We start from the raw sequence: 15661 nt of genomic DNA, 5'->3' as shown, positions 1-15661 counted from the left end.
AAAGCATTGTCGTTATGGGGACATTTTTGGTCCCCATGATGGGGGAAACTTCGAAATCATACAGAATTGTTTTGAAAACCTAATAATGCTAAATGTTTCTTGTGAGGGGTACATTTAGGTGTAGGGTTGGGATTGGGCAATATAAAATTTAGTTTGTACAGTATAAAAACCATTAAGCCTATGGAATGTCCCTATAAAACATGGAAACCCAACGTGTGTGTGCGTGTGTGTGTGTGTGTGTGTGAGAGAGAGAGCGTCCATGCATATGAAGTCTTTTGTTTTACCTCTGAGATTATTTCTTAATCAGTGTCTGACTTAATATTTGTCGTCATTCATGTCATTGCGTTAAAGCATTCCTTCTCGTGCAACAATTTATTGTTCTTTTCCATGCACTTACAATAAATGGGGATTGGTGTATTCAAGGTTCAAATAAGAATCAAAGGCACCATAACATTTCTAAGAAATAGTCCATATGACTCATGCATTATACAAGCCTTCAGAAGTCATATACAAACAGACAGAAAGTCACTGACTAAACAATCTTCACATGAACATCTTTGAATCAGTGAGTCTATCAGATTTGTTTACATGGAGATAGGGAGGTTATCAAGATTTTCCAGTGAATAATATCTTAAATTTCTACCTATTCCTCACTAAACAATAATTAATTGTCTTTCTCAAATGTAATGAATGTTTATTAAGCAAATCAATGACTCAACAAAGATTCAGATGGTATGCCGGTGAATGTTCTAGTCTTAATTGCATTGCTCATAATGATCTGTTACTGTAGACAGACACAAACCCACTGTCATGCTGACTCTAGCACCCACATGAATTTCAAAGCATAGTTGACCCACACAAAGGATGAGATGACATTTTACTACACAACCGTAGAGAGATAAATGGCAAACCATTAATCTATCTCAGCCCACCCAAACCACTTTTTGGCTGAATGTAGTGCAAAATCCATTACCATAGCATTTAGCACAGCTGCAGGATCACTGACAAATAGCATCTATGGCAAACATAAAAGCTGATGTGTGTAATTTTTGTTACTTTTTTTTTTTTAGTTGAAACACTTCCAAAATCCTGGTTTAATGTGTTCCACATATCCTGTTTTGCTATATTGAATCCATTTTAAGAGTGTAAAAACTAACCAAAAAACTAAAAACCAAACCACTGCCTCGGTTTGGAAAAGAATTCTGCTTACACTCCACTTCTCATGCTTGATTATTTATTTATTTAGATAATCTTATGAATCACTGATGGTTAACTTTTAGGATGTTAACTTTTTTATTTTATTTTTTAATAAAAGTAATTATAAGATCTACTTATGTCGATGTCTAAGCATGTACCTTTATGCTTTTTTTATCTCTCTCTAAAGTTGTACAGTTCTGTGATATCTTCTTATACTGTGTCCTACAATGCATTGCACTCGACTTGCTTTTTTCTTTTTTTTTATTTGTAATTACTGCTATGATTTACCTTGCTTGATCATTACTTGATTTATAACTGACAACCAATCTATCACATTTCATATTACATCACTTTCATATTACATATAACTCAAAGTGGTTAAAATGTGAAGAAGAAAATACAAAGATTTCTTCTACCTTTTGGGTGATGCATCGAATTAAGATGTCAAACAGAGAGGCTTGGTCTAAAAGCTAAATAGAAGCAGTTTCCTGGAGGTTTCAGAGATTCAGTGACATCATGACTTGCAGGAGTGACATGTGTTGTTAAGAACGGCTTTGGGCTTACCCAAGAACCCCTGCAAAAATGGGCCTGATAAAATAAATGAACTGTGTGAGGGGTGACAGCTTAAGAATACAACCTCATTCATTTCACAGTCTCCAATCACCGCCCCATGGACAGCGGTCATATCACGATTATTAAAACCCTTTCCACTGCATTGACAAAAAAAATATCTCAACACCATTAACACCCCTCAACAAATAGCACCTAAAAACAGGATGCATCATACAAAGCATGTCTACTCATTTTTAACTCTACTCATTTCTAATACCTTTTCCACTCCTACCCATTACCCATTTTATATATATATATATATATATATATATATATATATATATATATATATATGTATGTATGTATTTTATAAATCTAAAATAAATCTATGTAATCGAGAACTCAATCAAACTGGCATGTGTACAGCTTGTGATTGCAAAATTCTGCAATTCATAGGAACTGCTTGTAGGAGAACCGTCAGTCCTGTCCTCAAACAGGAGTTTAAAGCGAGCTTCTTCCCATTACATGCTAAGCCTATGGACTTAGAGCAGGGCCAGGTCTGGATTTAGTGCAGCAGCTTGTGAGCATCAGAAAGGCAGAGCGCAGGAGGCCTGAGACACGCAGCAAGCAGCTGGTGGTGAACTTCAGAGATGTTGTTCTGCTTTGCTCTTAAATTCTGGATTGGTGTTTGCTTTGTGTTCACTTGAAAATATTTGAATGTAATTTGATAATTGTGTTTTGTTTTGTAAAATTCAACAATATGCTTAAAATATGCATGTTACATCAATTAACGTAGCTGGTACAAATAATAATAATGATAATAATAATAATAATAATAATAATAATAATAATAATACAAATAATGATAATAAAACAACAACAGTAATAATAATAATAATAATAATACAAATAATTCGTATTTGTTATTTCATGTCAAATGTTATTTGTTTGTAGATTATAATTTAAGATAAAAGTCAATTCATATCTAATCTGTTGTAATATATAATTCACATTGAATGTGTAATAATAATTCCCACCTAAATGCTGCTAATATTAATAGCTAATATTAATGTGAAATCAGAGTTCTAGCCTGGGGGCTAGCACATAGAGTCAGACTTGCAACCTTTCTAGATCTTTCCTCTTCCCCATAAATTATTGCAGAATTATATAACATAATTCGTAATTTATTGTTTATAATACATATAGAAAGGTAACAACAGATGACAACTGAAGATCTGAGACTGAATCTTTGTAGGTCTGGAGGGCCAGAGACCCCCAGCAGTAAATACAGAAGGACGTGTGGGACAATGATCACAAGGTGAAAAAAAATAATGCACTGTATAGTACAGGGACATACCCCTTAAGTATTGAGAGAGAGAGAGAGAGAGAGAGAGAGAGAGAGAGAATTTACCATGTTTTCCTGCAAGCTGGCATTGAGAGTGACTGACACTTGATGGTCAGAAAAGCACAAATGACTAAATAAATAAATAACAATAAAATAAAATATTGAACAAAAGAAAAATAATCCCTGCTTTCTCTCTTTTCTATGTGTGTTCATAGATTGTATTAATTTGTAAGTGTCATATTTGGCATCTGGCATTAGACATAATATTACTAATAACAGTAGCATATGAGAAGTTTAATACCAGAATTATTTCGGGAATTTTTTTTTTTATGTTCCTTTTTCAAAGCTGCTGTGGGCTACATAAAAAAAAAAAAAAAAAAAAAAAAGGTGGCTCAATTTGCATGATATTTAGATAGCTGAAGCTTATAGGCGTTCATTACTTTCACTCAATTTAATTTGTTTTTTAGCACCACTTGTGAACTGTTAGGTCCCCGATCCGCTCACCCCCTTAGCACCCGCCCAAAAAAAAATCCTGGAGCTGCCACTGAATATCCTCATTTCATAACTACTGAACATACATGTGCTCTCACTGGCTCTGGTGAATTGGTAGCATTTCAATTATTTTGTGATTTTCATTATTTTTGCAGTATTGTACATAAGTATTGAAGATAATTTAATTTATAAATGTGTTTAGTTAATTTCCTCAGTTATTTACGGAGGACATTGTGAGCAATGACTTAATGCAGGGCCAGTGTCTCCACATCTGTGTGGCCACTTTTATTTTCAAGGACAGACATTAACAACTGTAACCCACTGATGTGACTAATAGGCTCTCAGGGAAGAGCGTCCAGAGAGGCCACGTCTTCATCTGCTTCAGTCTGTGCTGGGTGCTAAAGGTCTTTCCCTCAGGCATTGCTGCTGCTGCATGTGGGTCATGCTTGCCACTGATTTAGAAAATCCTTAAGCTTGCTATGGTGACACAACTAAAACTGAACCTTATTTTGTTCTCTCTTTTTGGGTCACTGTAACAGTAGCATTGGCTAAATTTATGACGCATCCCAGTGTTGTAGTGTTTTTTATGCCTGATTAACCTTAACTGTGTCCTAATGACAATTTAACTGACATGTTTACAACTTAGGATCCACTTTATTTCAGATTTATATGATTCTTCATTTTATGACTTCTTAAGTGATGACACAATAATTTTCCTCCCCAACTTGTGCAAACCATGAAAACTTTTCATGGCCTCGTATTAAACTTGAGGGACATCTGCAGTCCGTTCAAACAGCAAGAAGCCAAGGTGCCTTTCAGTTTGTTTGGCAAGCACCAGAGATTACAGGCGTTTATATTGGTGCAAAGTCACTGCGTGTAGAGGCCAGTTATGCTGGCAACTCGATGAGGGTTGTGTCCTCCAAAACGGGGAGGTAGTGTTTGTTTCTCACTAAATTTAACTGCAGAAGTAGTATATTAATGTTACCATCACAGCATTTGATTTCACTTGGCATTCACTGCAGTTATCTTTAAATGTGTTTCTCTTCAGCTTGTAGAATTCGAGTGTAGAACATTTTTTGCATCTTCGTGCCATCCTAACTATAGCATCCCGTACAAGTGATATGAAGTGACCCTTGAAGTTACAATTGGTTAAACCAACTCACGTTTACCATGCTTCTTATTGTCCTGCTCATAAAGCAAATAAATATTGCACGAGGACTGATGGGGGCATGTAAAAACACTGAAAAATAATGAACCTTTGGACCAACTTTATAATAATACTAATAATAATTTGTTACAAATGTATACGTTTTGTAACACTTTAGAACAGGGAACACTTATTCAACTACAACTTTATTCTCAATAAATTCCTATTTTGCTGCTTATTAATAGTTAATAAGGTAGTTGTTAAGTTTAGGATTCAGGTATGATCAGGGATGTAGAATAAGGTCATGTAGAATAAGGCATTAATATGTGCATAATTAGTACAAATGAATAGCTAATATTCTAGTAATATGCATGCTGATAAGCAACTAGTTAAGAGACTCTAAAATAAAGTGGTTCCAAAATTCCTTTTTTTATTTTTACAGGTTTTCTCCTTCCTCCTTATACTAAACCTTACCCAAATATATATATATATATATATATATATATATATATATATTTTTTTTTTTTTTTTTTCTTTACACGTACACAGAAAAAAAAAAAATATATATATATATATCAGAGATGGGGACTCGAGTTTGAGACTCGGACTCGAGTGCGACTTAAGTCGCACAAACAGTGACTTCAGACTCGACTTCAGACTCGTCCTCGAAAGACTTCAGACTCGACTCGGACTCGAGCTCCGGGACTCGTGAACAATGTTAATTTTTAGTAAACGTCAGATGAGCTCGCTGTTAGAGTTGTGACGTTCGCGAACGAACCGATTCTTTTGAACGGCTCATAAACATGAACGATGGGAGCCGAGTCGCGGCTGGAGGGGAGCCGTTCTTTCTGTCGCTCTTTTTTCCTATGCGTTTTTCAGAGCGCGTGTTTCACACAGATGCACACAAATGAGCTCCTCCGCGAGACAGAACAGTTATAGGGGGAGGGGCGCACCCAGCGCAGGCCAACCCTTTATAGCGTGATGATATTAGTTATTAGTTGTGCACGCATCCTTCACGTGAGTACTCCAGTGGAAAAAAACCTGCGTGCCTCTGTCATTGGGTAGGAGCGGAGCCATGACATTTTGCACAGATATTCATTGCAGCCCACTTTGTTATTGTTAATTGACTTGAAGGGGCTGATGTCCTATTTGCAAAGTTTACAGTAGTAATAGTATGTAGACATTTCCATTTTATTTATTCTAATTTTATCTACTTTAAATATTTTTGGTTCTCTATCAACATGTTCTTGTGTGATAACAATGTTCTTGTGTGGAAGTGTTTGTAGTAAAAGCTGTTTTGCACAGAAATTCATTTCAGCCGGCTTTGTTTTTGATGTTTATTTGTGAGTAGGTATTGTATGAATAACATAAGTCAGCGTAGCTTTGTTCATTCTTAAGCCAGACAAGAGGTGTGCAGCTATACAGCCAGGACAGACAGAAGGCCATTACTGAATCCATAAATGCAAAATACAGATATTAACTTAAAAGTAAAGCATTCTTGGTGTTTTTGTCATGTTGCAATAGCCTGTTTACACTGATTATATACCAAAATCAAAGTTGATATTGTATGCTAATAAATAGAGTTGTCATAATAACATATTACATGCTTTGAATTCCTTATATATAGCTATGCAGTGTTCTAAGCAGCTTGGATGGGTCGCTGTACGTGATGCAACATTTATTATAACCAGAGACTTAATATAATAAAGAGACTTGAGACTTGATTTGGACTCTAGCTCAGAGACTTGAGACTTGACTTGGACTCTAGCTCAGAGACTTGAGACTTGACTTGGACTCTAGCTCAGAGACTTGTGAGCATCTCTGATATATATATATATATATATATATATATATATATATATATATATATATATATATATATATATATATATATATATATATATATATATATATTCATATATATAAACACACATATTTTCATATATTTTTTGTTATGATAATAATACCAATACTAATAATAATAATGATTAATTAATTAAAACCCACAATAATTTCTGCATTCAGTAAGGCTTGCCTGTATGTGTTCTGCACATCCACACTGGTGTCAAGGGGAAATACTATTCAAACAATTTTTTTTCCTAAATTTAGAATTAAGGCATTATTTAAATAAAGTTAATTTAATTTTTTAAACAAATAACACATTCCACTTTTTTTCAGTGTAGTTGTTATTCATCATTGAATTCTCAATTTTATTTATTGCGTTCCTGTAGCTCAAGTGATAGAGCATTGCGTTAGCAAGCGCAAGGTTGAGGGTTTGAATCCCAGGGAACACATGTTAGGAGAAAATGGTTAGCATTGAATGCAATGTAAGTCGCTTTGGATAAAGGTGTCTGCTAAATGCATACATTTAATTTAAATTTAATTTATAGGATTGTTAATAGATATTGTTTGAAGGCAATATTACAATGATTAGAGTTGACTTTAGTGAATCTGGTGAACCCTGAATTTTTGTATGCACCATTTGTGAACGTATCATCTCTTAGGGACAACTTTAACCACAGTATTTGGGGGAATGTCTTCAATGTATATCAATATTGATCACAGTGTCTCTGCCTTCTCTTTGCTAAATCTTTCATCTGAAACATAGATGTACTGACATTTGCACCTAGACAGCATTTTTTACAGGGCTAATAAGATCTAGACTTTAATATTGATTGTAGAAATCATCTGGCTATGAGAGATCCATCTTTGCAAGGATTCTAACATATTGCTATTATTTTTTGGCATTGGTAGCTCCTGTTCTTTACTTATTGCAAGAGAATAAGAAAATCACAGTAAATCAGAGTCTCTTCTAGCTAGAGAGAGGTTTGTTCTAGCTGTGTCCCCTTGAAATGACAGAGCAGAGACCATGACATATCAAACTGCTACTGCAGGTGAATCACATCATTAGATGGAACAGATTTATGGCTCCATGAACATTGTTATTACCTCCACTGCCACTTGGCCTGATGTCTTTATGAGAGAGCCAATGCTCGTGCTACCTTCAAGGCGGAATGTGACCTGAAACTTCTATAACAAAACATTGCCTTTTCAAAAATACTCATTGAATTAAATAATGACATGTTAAGAGTCTTACCAAAAAATATCATTCTAGCTGACAGCACTTCCATTACAGGTCAAAATAGGTTGAGATGTGAGACCTTGCATTTTTTTTTTTTCATTATTCATTCATTATAAGAGAGACAGATTTATACATGTATAATAACAGAACCAGATTGTCTGTCTAATTATAGTTTTATGTGATAGCAAAACAGCAAAGCTCATTAAAACATTACTTCCTATAAAAGCCATCAATATTGTTCAGTAACTTCACTTTCTGTCTGAAAGAACTTTAATGCACTGGAATGACAATCACCTATTATGTAACTTTCATTGTCACCGAGGTCAACAGTTCCAGCTAAAAATCACCTAGGTCTTGGATAGCCTGACTACTTCCGCTCAATTTAATTTCGCTTCTGTACTCAGTCTGATACAGCGTCAGAGCTTTCTGTTTGCCACCGGTCTGGAAACAGCCGGGCCAATCAACGAACAGAGGGCAGGCTGAGAGCCGTGACGTAGATGCGTAGATTAACTTCGCATAATCTGCAAAAGTCATTTACAGCCATGTTCACTCCGGTATTTCGCTCGCATCATCATGTGTTTACAACAGGTTTACAGTGGAAGTTCAATCATAGATTTGAGTTCGATGCATGATGTCTGTGCTTCGATGCGGCTGTACAGGCGCATAACATACGTCATAACTAAACGTATCTGATTGGCTTATGGGTAACCAATGATTTTAAACTTCAGACAAGCGCCCCCTAGCGAGAGAGAAAACACTTCTCTATTATGCCATTCCAGACTCTGTCGACGAAGCAAAGTGAAGTAGCAGAGTCTGGGATTACCAGGCTAGGTCTTGGATAGCCTGAGGGTGAATACATTTAATTTTTGGCTAACTATCCCTTTAACTTATCAGCATGTAATGATATTTTCTGATTGCAATAAGGAACAATTCATTTATAAATAACTCTATCCTAAATTGTGTTATTCCTTCTGAATAATACAACAAATACCTGCTAATTAAAGTGCAGGTGAAACTAACTTTGAAACAGCTGCTCATTAACGATAATAAACAATTAATTATCAAATAGGCCTTAACCATTTGGTTAAAATGATATAGCTTTTTCTCCAAAATGGGTTTATCATCATTATCATCCAAAATTATTATTATTATTATTATTATTTATTGATTTTTTTTCTTTCTACAAAATTAATACTGTTGTTCAGTTAGGGCACATTAAACTGACCAAAACTGACAGTAAACCCATCGTCACGCTGTAAGAATGTGACATAAGAATCAAAGGAAATCACTATTAACAATATACATAGACGGATTGTGTCTTAATGATGTTTAAATGTAACATTTTAATGTACAAATTTAAAATTACAGAAATGAAATATGCTACTTTTTAAAATATGAAACTACAACTGTCAGTAGGTGGCAGCAAGTGACTGTCCTAGTGATTGAGTTTAATCAACCAATTCGTTAAAAAAGCTGATTAATTGAACTTTGCAAACAACTGTACTTATAGCCTACTTGAATCATTTGCTGGTCCGTGTAACACTGAGGAACAAAACGTTATTCGGAGACGCATCGGTTCTGCATATGAAGGTTGCTCTGTAAGTTGTTGTTTATTGTACATTTGCAATCGTACAGATGCTCGAGAAAAAACAAAAAAAGTGATTTTATGTGATAGGCTAAGTCCTATATAATAGGCATAGCTGTTATAAAAACAGAAACTCATTAAATTGCTATTTTGTTATTTAAAATCATTTTGATGAAATTTCCCCACTATATGTAATGGCAGTAAGACGAGAGAAAGCGCTTAAAACTCAACAGATGATCGCATAACTTAGTGGAACATTAATATAGTAATATAGAATCATCCTCTGTAAAGAAATGAGGTGTGAACATTTGAGAATGTATCATTATCTTTCTAAATGTGCGCTCTTTGGGGCTAAATGCTTAATGGAGCTTTTTAAAGTAGACATGTGATAACAAACCAATATGTGCAGATGCAATCCAATAAGTGTGTCCTTCATCTATGTGAAATAATCATAAATACCAGTTTATGCTGTCTGATTGTGGCGGGTTGGAAGGTTATATTTGTAAACTGTACTCCCAGCTGCCCTGTTTAGATCTTGCGTGCAAAGTGGAACTGCGGCAAATAATTTCTGAATTCTGACTGCCATATAACGAACAAATCAAACAAGCATAAACGGGCAAAGGTGGGGCACCCTACAAGGCGGGGCCCATGAACTGCAGCCCACTCAAGCGCAATGGTAAGTCTGGCCATGCATATAGGCAATGTATCACAGTATTGCATCACTTGTTTTGCAGTACATGTCTCCATGCTTTGTTCTACAGCAGGAAGCACTGTTTGCAAAGCAGCTTGATTTATACAATTCTGGTCCAATAAATCTTGTAAACTGCTAATCAAAGCTTATTTTTTCATTTATATGCTGCTTCTTAACTACCTTTAGTGGTCTCACAGTCTGTGGCTTTTACTGATCTCTAAGAAGCTAAGTGGATGGATTGTCTGGATTTACATTCATTCTGAAAACAATGACAAACATTTTCACAGAGCCACTATCATGATCTATCTGCCAAATCAGAGAATCATTTGCCACTACTGCAGTCTTCAGTCAAATGATCCTTCAGAAATAATTCTAAAAAACGGCTTATTATCTTCATTTCTGAAGTACAATTAAATAAATAATAAAGTTTTGTCATCAAAGATAAATAAATTACATTTAACAGATAAATACATTACATTTAAACTATATTTAAATAGAAAAATAATTATAGAAAATAATAAGTATTAAAAATAAATAAATAAAGGAGCCCTGTGATTATCAGGTTTCTGATAATCAATGTTTTTATTTATTTACAAAGACATACAATTATTTTCCCCCCAAAAAAATCTTAGAGGCTGAGAGTGGCTAAATCAAGACACAGTGACGACATCAGATAACAGCAGGCTATCGTTACCTCAATTCTCAGCGCAGCAATATCAGTGCTACCATAAATCTAGTGTAGCTCTAATCCATGATCCAGCTCTCTGACATCTACATGTTTTGTGTGCGCTCCTGTTTTCTCATATGACACCAGTATTGTAATGGCTTATGAAAATAGGTGTGGGATAGCAGTGCAGGGGATTCTGGGTCATAGTTGGATTTGTTAACTTATTACTGTGTCTGGAGTAAGGCTCTTATCGGCACCTGCCAATTCTATGGCAGACCCAGTGGGATTGCACTGACCTCAAGTAATGGATATTAGAAAATCTGCCCACTGTGATTGGAGGGAACTGAGTGACAAAGAAAGATAAAAAAAAAGGTACATGAAAGAGAAACGGATGCTTTCTCAAGGACACAACAAGCACAGAGACGAGGACTCAAATGTCTGTCGATAAAATACAAAAACTCAATTTTTGTTAATATGACTGTTGCAGGTCAGAACGGTGCAACAGGAATGCCATGAGTTTCATTCATAGAGAGTGCATGGACTGATAAAATGTACCTTAAATGCAATGTAAGTTGCTTTGAAAAACAAAAAATCTAAAGAAAAGAAAAAACGTATCCAATATCATGTTATTCATATATCAAGAAATGTAAATCATATATTCATGTCTTAATTTAGTCAATCCAGTTAAGCCATTTGTTGTTTTAAGATGAACCATTTACCCACATTCAAGTTGCTTGAAATTCCTTTACTTATTTATTTACTTGAAAATGTGAAATTATCAAAATGTGTTTGATTATCACAATGTTTGATCATCAAGTTCATGCTGTTTCATTACCAAAAGTGTATGAGCAAAAATGCATATCTAAAATGAGATTATGTTGTACAAATACAGTTTGTCATGTCACGTTTTTCCAGCAAATAAGAAAAGTCTGAAAATAGCTGAATGCTGTTGAGTTGAGTAATCCTACGGTCAGACATTTAAATGTCATCCTAGCATCAGCTATCAAAAAGCAAGAGTGATTAATTTGTCTAAAAATCATCGAAAAAAGGTTCTAGATTCCTCTGGGTTTCTCCGTTGAAGTGAAAAGGAAATGAAAATCATACAATCATAATAAATTTGCCATATTTTGCATTTACAGTTTGATAAAATTGGGATAGAAGTAAACTTATGGTGTATTTATTTATTAAGAGGAGGGGGCATCTAACTGAGGTGGTTGAAAATAACTACTAGTCCAATTCGAAAATTCAGATTAGTTTTAAATTGCTTATTGTTTGTGGAGTTGGCTAAAGGGGAAAGGAGCAAAGCAAACCAATTGAGCATCTTTGCCAACACAATGTCTGGGACAAAAACAACATGTGGCTTAACAAACTGGTAATGAATCCAGAATAATATAAAAAAAAAAAATTGACTGCATTTGGAAAGTAATGTGCTGTCGTTATTGTGCCTGATTTTATGGGCCCATTACCTCTAAATGTTTTCCTGTTTGGGATTAAAATAGTCCACCCTCATATTTTCTCATCATTTCTTTGGTCTAAAGAGACACTGGGCAGAATGTATTTTTCTGTAATGTCAAACATGATGCATATTGTCTAAAAGCAGTAAAACAACAACAAATAGTATTCCTTTTAACATACATTATGATTATACAGAGAGATTTTATATTATTAAAGTTTGTTTTTCTTTTTCTCATGCACTATATACTATGTTATTACCTCAATTCACTTTAACCATAGCACATGATTTGTTAACTAATACATTAAATGTTTGCATTCAGTAACCAGTTGTATATGTTTGGCTTTTCTGACAGTGACCTTGCAAATTGTATTTATTGGTTTAACTCTCAATTAGGCTTAGTGTAGGTGGTACATTATTTCTAAATGCAATCATTTTTTTTTTTTTTTTTTTACACTACTGACTGTACATTTTAATTCTAAACTGGTGTGATACTGTCACACTCACACACTGTTTGGACTGTTTTTGTTCTTTGCACCATTTCCCTTAGTATTCATGGTTGTTCATTGACCTGTCATTTAGTTCAGCTGTGTGCACCTCGTTATCACCAGTACTTAAGTTATCTCAATATCTAATCATTTTGTCCTTCCTCGTTCATGCTTTGTGGATGTAAACCTGTATTCCTGTTGTCTGAGGTTAAGGCTACGTACACACAAAGCCAGAGCTTTCCCTATCCAATCTTTTTTTTTTTTCCTCATCTCAAGAAATATCTGCATCCACACGAAACCACAAAACTGACACAAAATGCTGTAGTATACATGCCAGACCAGCATGTGGCGCTGTAATTCTGCCACAGAGATACACTAAAAATGGTGAAGAAGACTTTGACTGTGCGCATAAACCTTGCACGTGGTATACAAACGAACATGGAACAATACATTTATTAATCTGTGTTAATATTAGTTAAATAAAAAGACAATCGTTCAGTGTTTGTTCATGTTTTTGTTGCTGTTACGTGACGTAGCGGTGTCTGATTAGGGGCGAGACGTGGGCTGATGACGTCATCGTTTCAGAAAATATACGGATTCACGGTCCATATGAAAACGTTAGGGTGGCGTTTTCAAATTTATCCACTCTGGGACCCGGATTAAAAAAATATCAGTTTCACTCTCCCAAAACGCCGGATCCTTGTGGTCAAAGCGCCTATACGATACAGAATTCATCTCCGTGTGGACGAGGCCTTATATTAAAAGACTTTTGATCTATTTTTGTGTTTGCCTAAACAATAAAACACTGCCACATTTACACTAATCTATTTTGGATAAAACTGAACATGTTTTTAGTACCACTTACTGGATATTTCAAATTTAAACTAAAACTGAAATTGAAGCAACATAATATTTAGCAGAAATGTAGCCACCGGCACATCATTCCAAAATCTTGTTTTGCAATTTGTTGAAAGAAAATTCAGCACTGGAACAACATGAGTGAGTAAAATTATAAGTGAAGTAAATTATAATGACTTTTTTATGTGAAAACGTTCCATCTGTATCATAAAGTCCAGTTTAATCTTTCCTTCACGGTCCTTTCTGTAAGCAGATCGATGGCCAGATTCCTCTCAGTGTGTCTATCACCACTCATCCATTAATCGTCTGTGCCTCTGACTACAACATCTGATAAAACAGCTTCCTATCACTGTTACTGGAGTAATGGCTCAACAATGACCTGTCTGAACATAGAGGGTCGCTGCTGTCAACAACCTGAGCGGTCCAGAAAACAGAAGCCAGGTCTGAGTGTGATAAAGCTTGATGGGACTTGCTACATGAGAAATGAGTAGCGCTGTGTGCGTCACAACACAAGCAAGGCTGGATATTTCATTGCTAGAAGTTACACTCACATGGAAACACAAATCATTTTGTCATAAGAGTCATTTTTGCTCTGCAGTGACTTTTGAACACTATAATTTCTCAAAAACTATATGCTCCAAATTATATGCAATCAGTTACTATCCAGCACTACGTGTGGACATTAATTAAACCGTGAATTATTTATATATATGGCAACATGAAAACATAATGTATAAAAAAAATTAACAAAACAAGAAAAAATGTTAGTGCAGTTTTGAGTCAAAAAACTAAAAATAATGTCATTGCTGTAGCCATCTACTTGATGTTCCACTGCAAAGTGTGATTAAAAGTTGATTACATACATATTCAGAAGTGGGAAAAGTTTAATTACGAATTCAAAATGTGTATAAATTAAAGGACTAGTGACAGAGACAAACAGCTGAAGTAGTTCTCATTTGTGTTTGGAGTTTCTTTGGGCTTGCAATAGGGAGCAAAAACATGCCAGACTCCCTCAGCTACTAACAGATCAATACGACGTAATGGGGTGTTGGAATGAAGAGAAAGCAGGGTCACAGGTGTCAATTAATCTGCTTATCTGAATCCACCTAGCGCCGCTACATATACCTGTAGATCTGTGATAATGGAGTGGTGTTGGTCGAGCTCCGAACGAAGGAGCTTAAGTTTAGCTACAGGCCGTGAATTCACAGATATCAGTAGTCTCGTCCAGAGCTATGAGGGCATAGGGCAAACGTTTGAGAGAGTGCAGCGGAGATAATTAAACACTCTCTATTGCTTAGCATGTATTGGGGTATTTGATATTTCTGCAAAACATGCTTTAGAAACAGTAGTATCAAGATAAACAGTAATATATTTTTAGTTGGTGATCATTTCTAGTTTAAGATAATAGTCTTTCAAAGGAACATATTGTGGAAAATAGGATTTTCCATGCTCCGCTGAAATAACAATTTGATGTAAGCAGACATCCACTATGCTCCCAAATTACTGAAACATACACGAACTTGCAAAACTGGCTGGATAATAAATCTCCATGCTATTGAATGCTGCAGAATGTAAAATGTGACCTCTTTGAAGTTAAAATGTGGCAGGACTGTGACCAAATGGAAGTGCAAAAATAATAATTGTATTCAAAGAGATTTCATGGTTGACATTACTCAGTCCAATTGTACAATATGACATTGGATGAGCAAATGTTTTGATAGCACCTTGTGAATAAGTGTACTTAAAATGTTATTATATATATATATATATATATATATATATATATATATATATATATATATATATATAGATAGATAGATAGATAGATAGATAGATAGATAGCAGACGTTTTTATCCAAAGTGACTTACTAATGAGGACAGTGGAAGCAATCAAAAACAACAAACAGAGCAATGATATACAAGTCCTATAACAAGTCTCAGTTAGCTTAACACAGTACATGTAGCATGGGATTTTAAACCTGTTAAATGTCACCCCGTCCCGTATACAGGACGCCTACGTTGACTATTCTATATTACAATCAAATCTAATCTAATCTTGACAAACTATATATCGTTGGAAAGCTCTAAGACTCCCAAATATATA

The sequence above is a fragment of the Carassius gibelio genome, chromosome A16 (assembly GCF_023724105.1).
Source record: "Carassius gibelio isolate Cgi1373 ecotype wild population from Czech Republic chromosome A16, carGib1.2-hapl.c, whole genome shotgun sequence".
In the NCBI taxonomy this organism is placed as follows: domain Eukaryota; kingdom Metazoa; phylum Chordata; class Actinopteri; order Cypriniformes; family Cyprinidae; genus Carassius; species Carassius gibelio.
Note: the sequence above shows the minus strand (reverse complement) of the source record.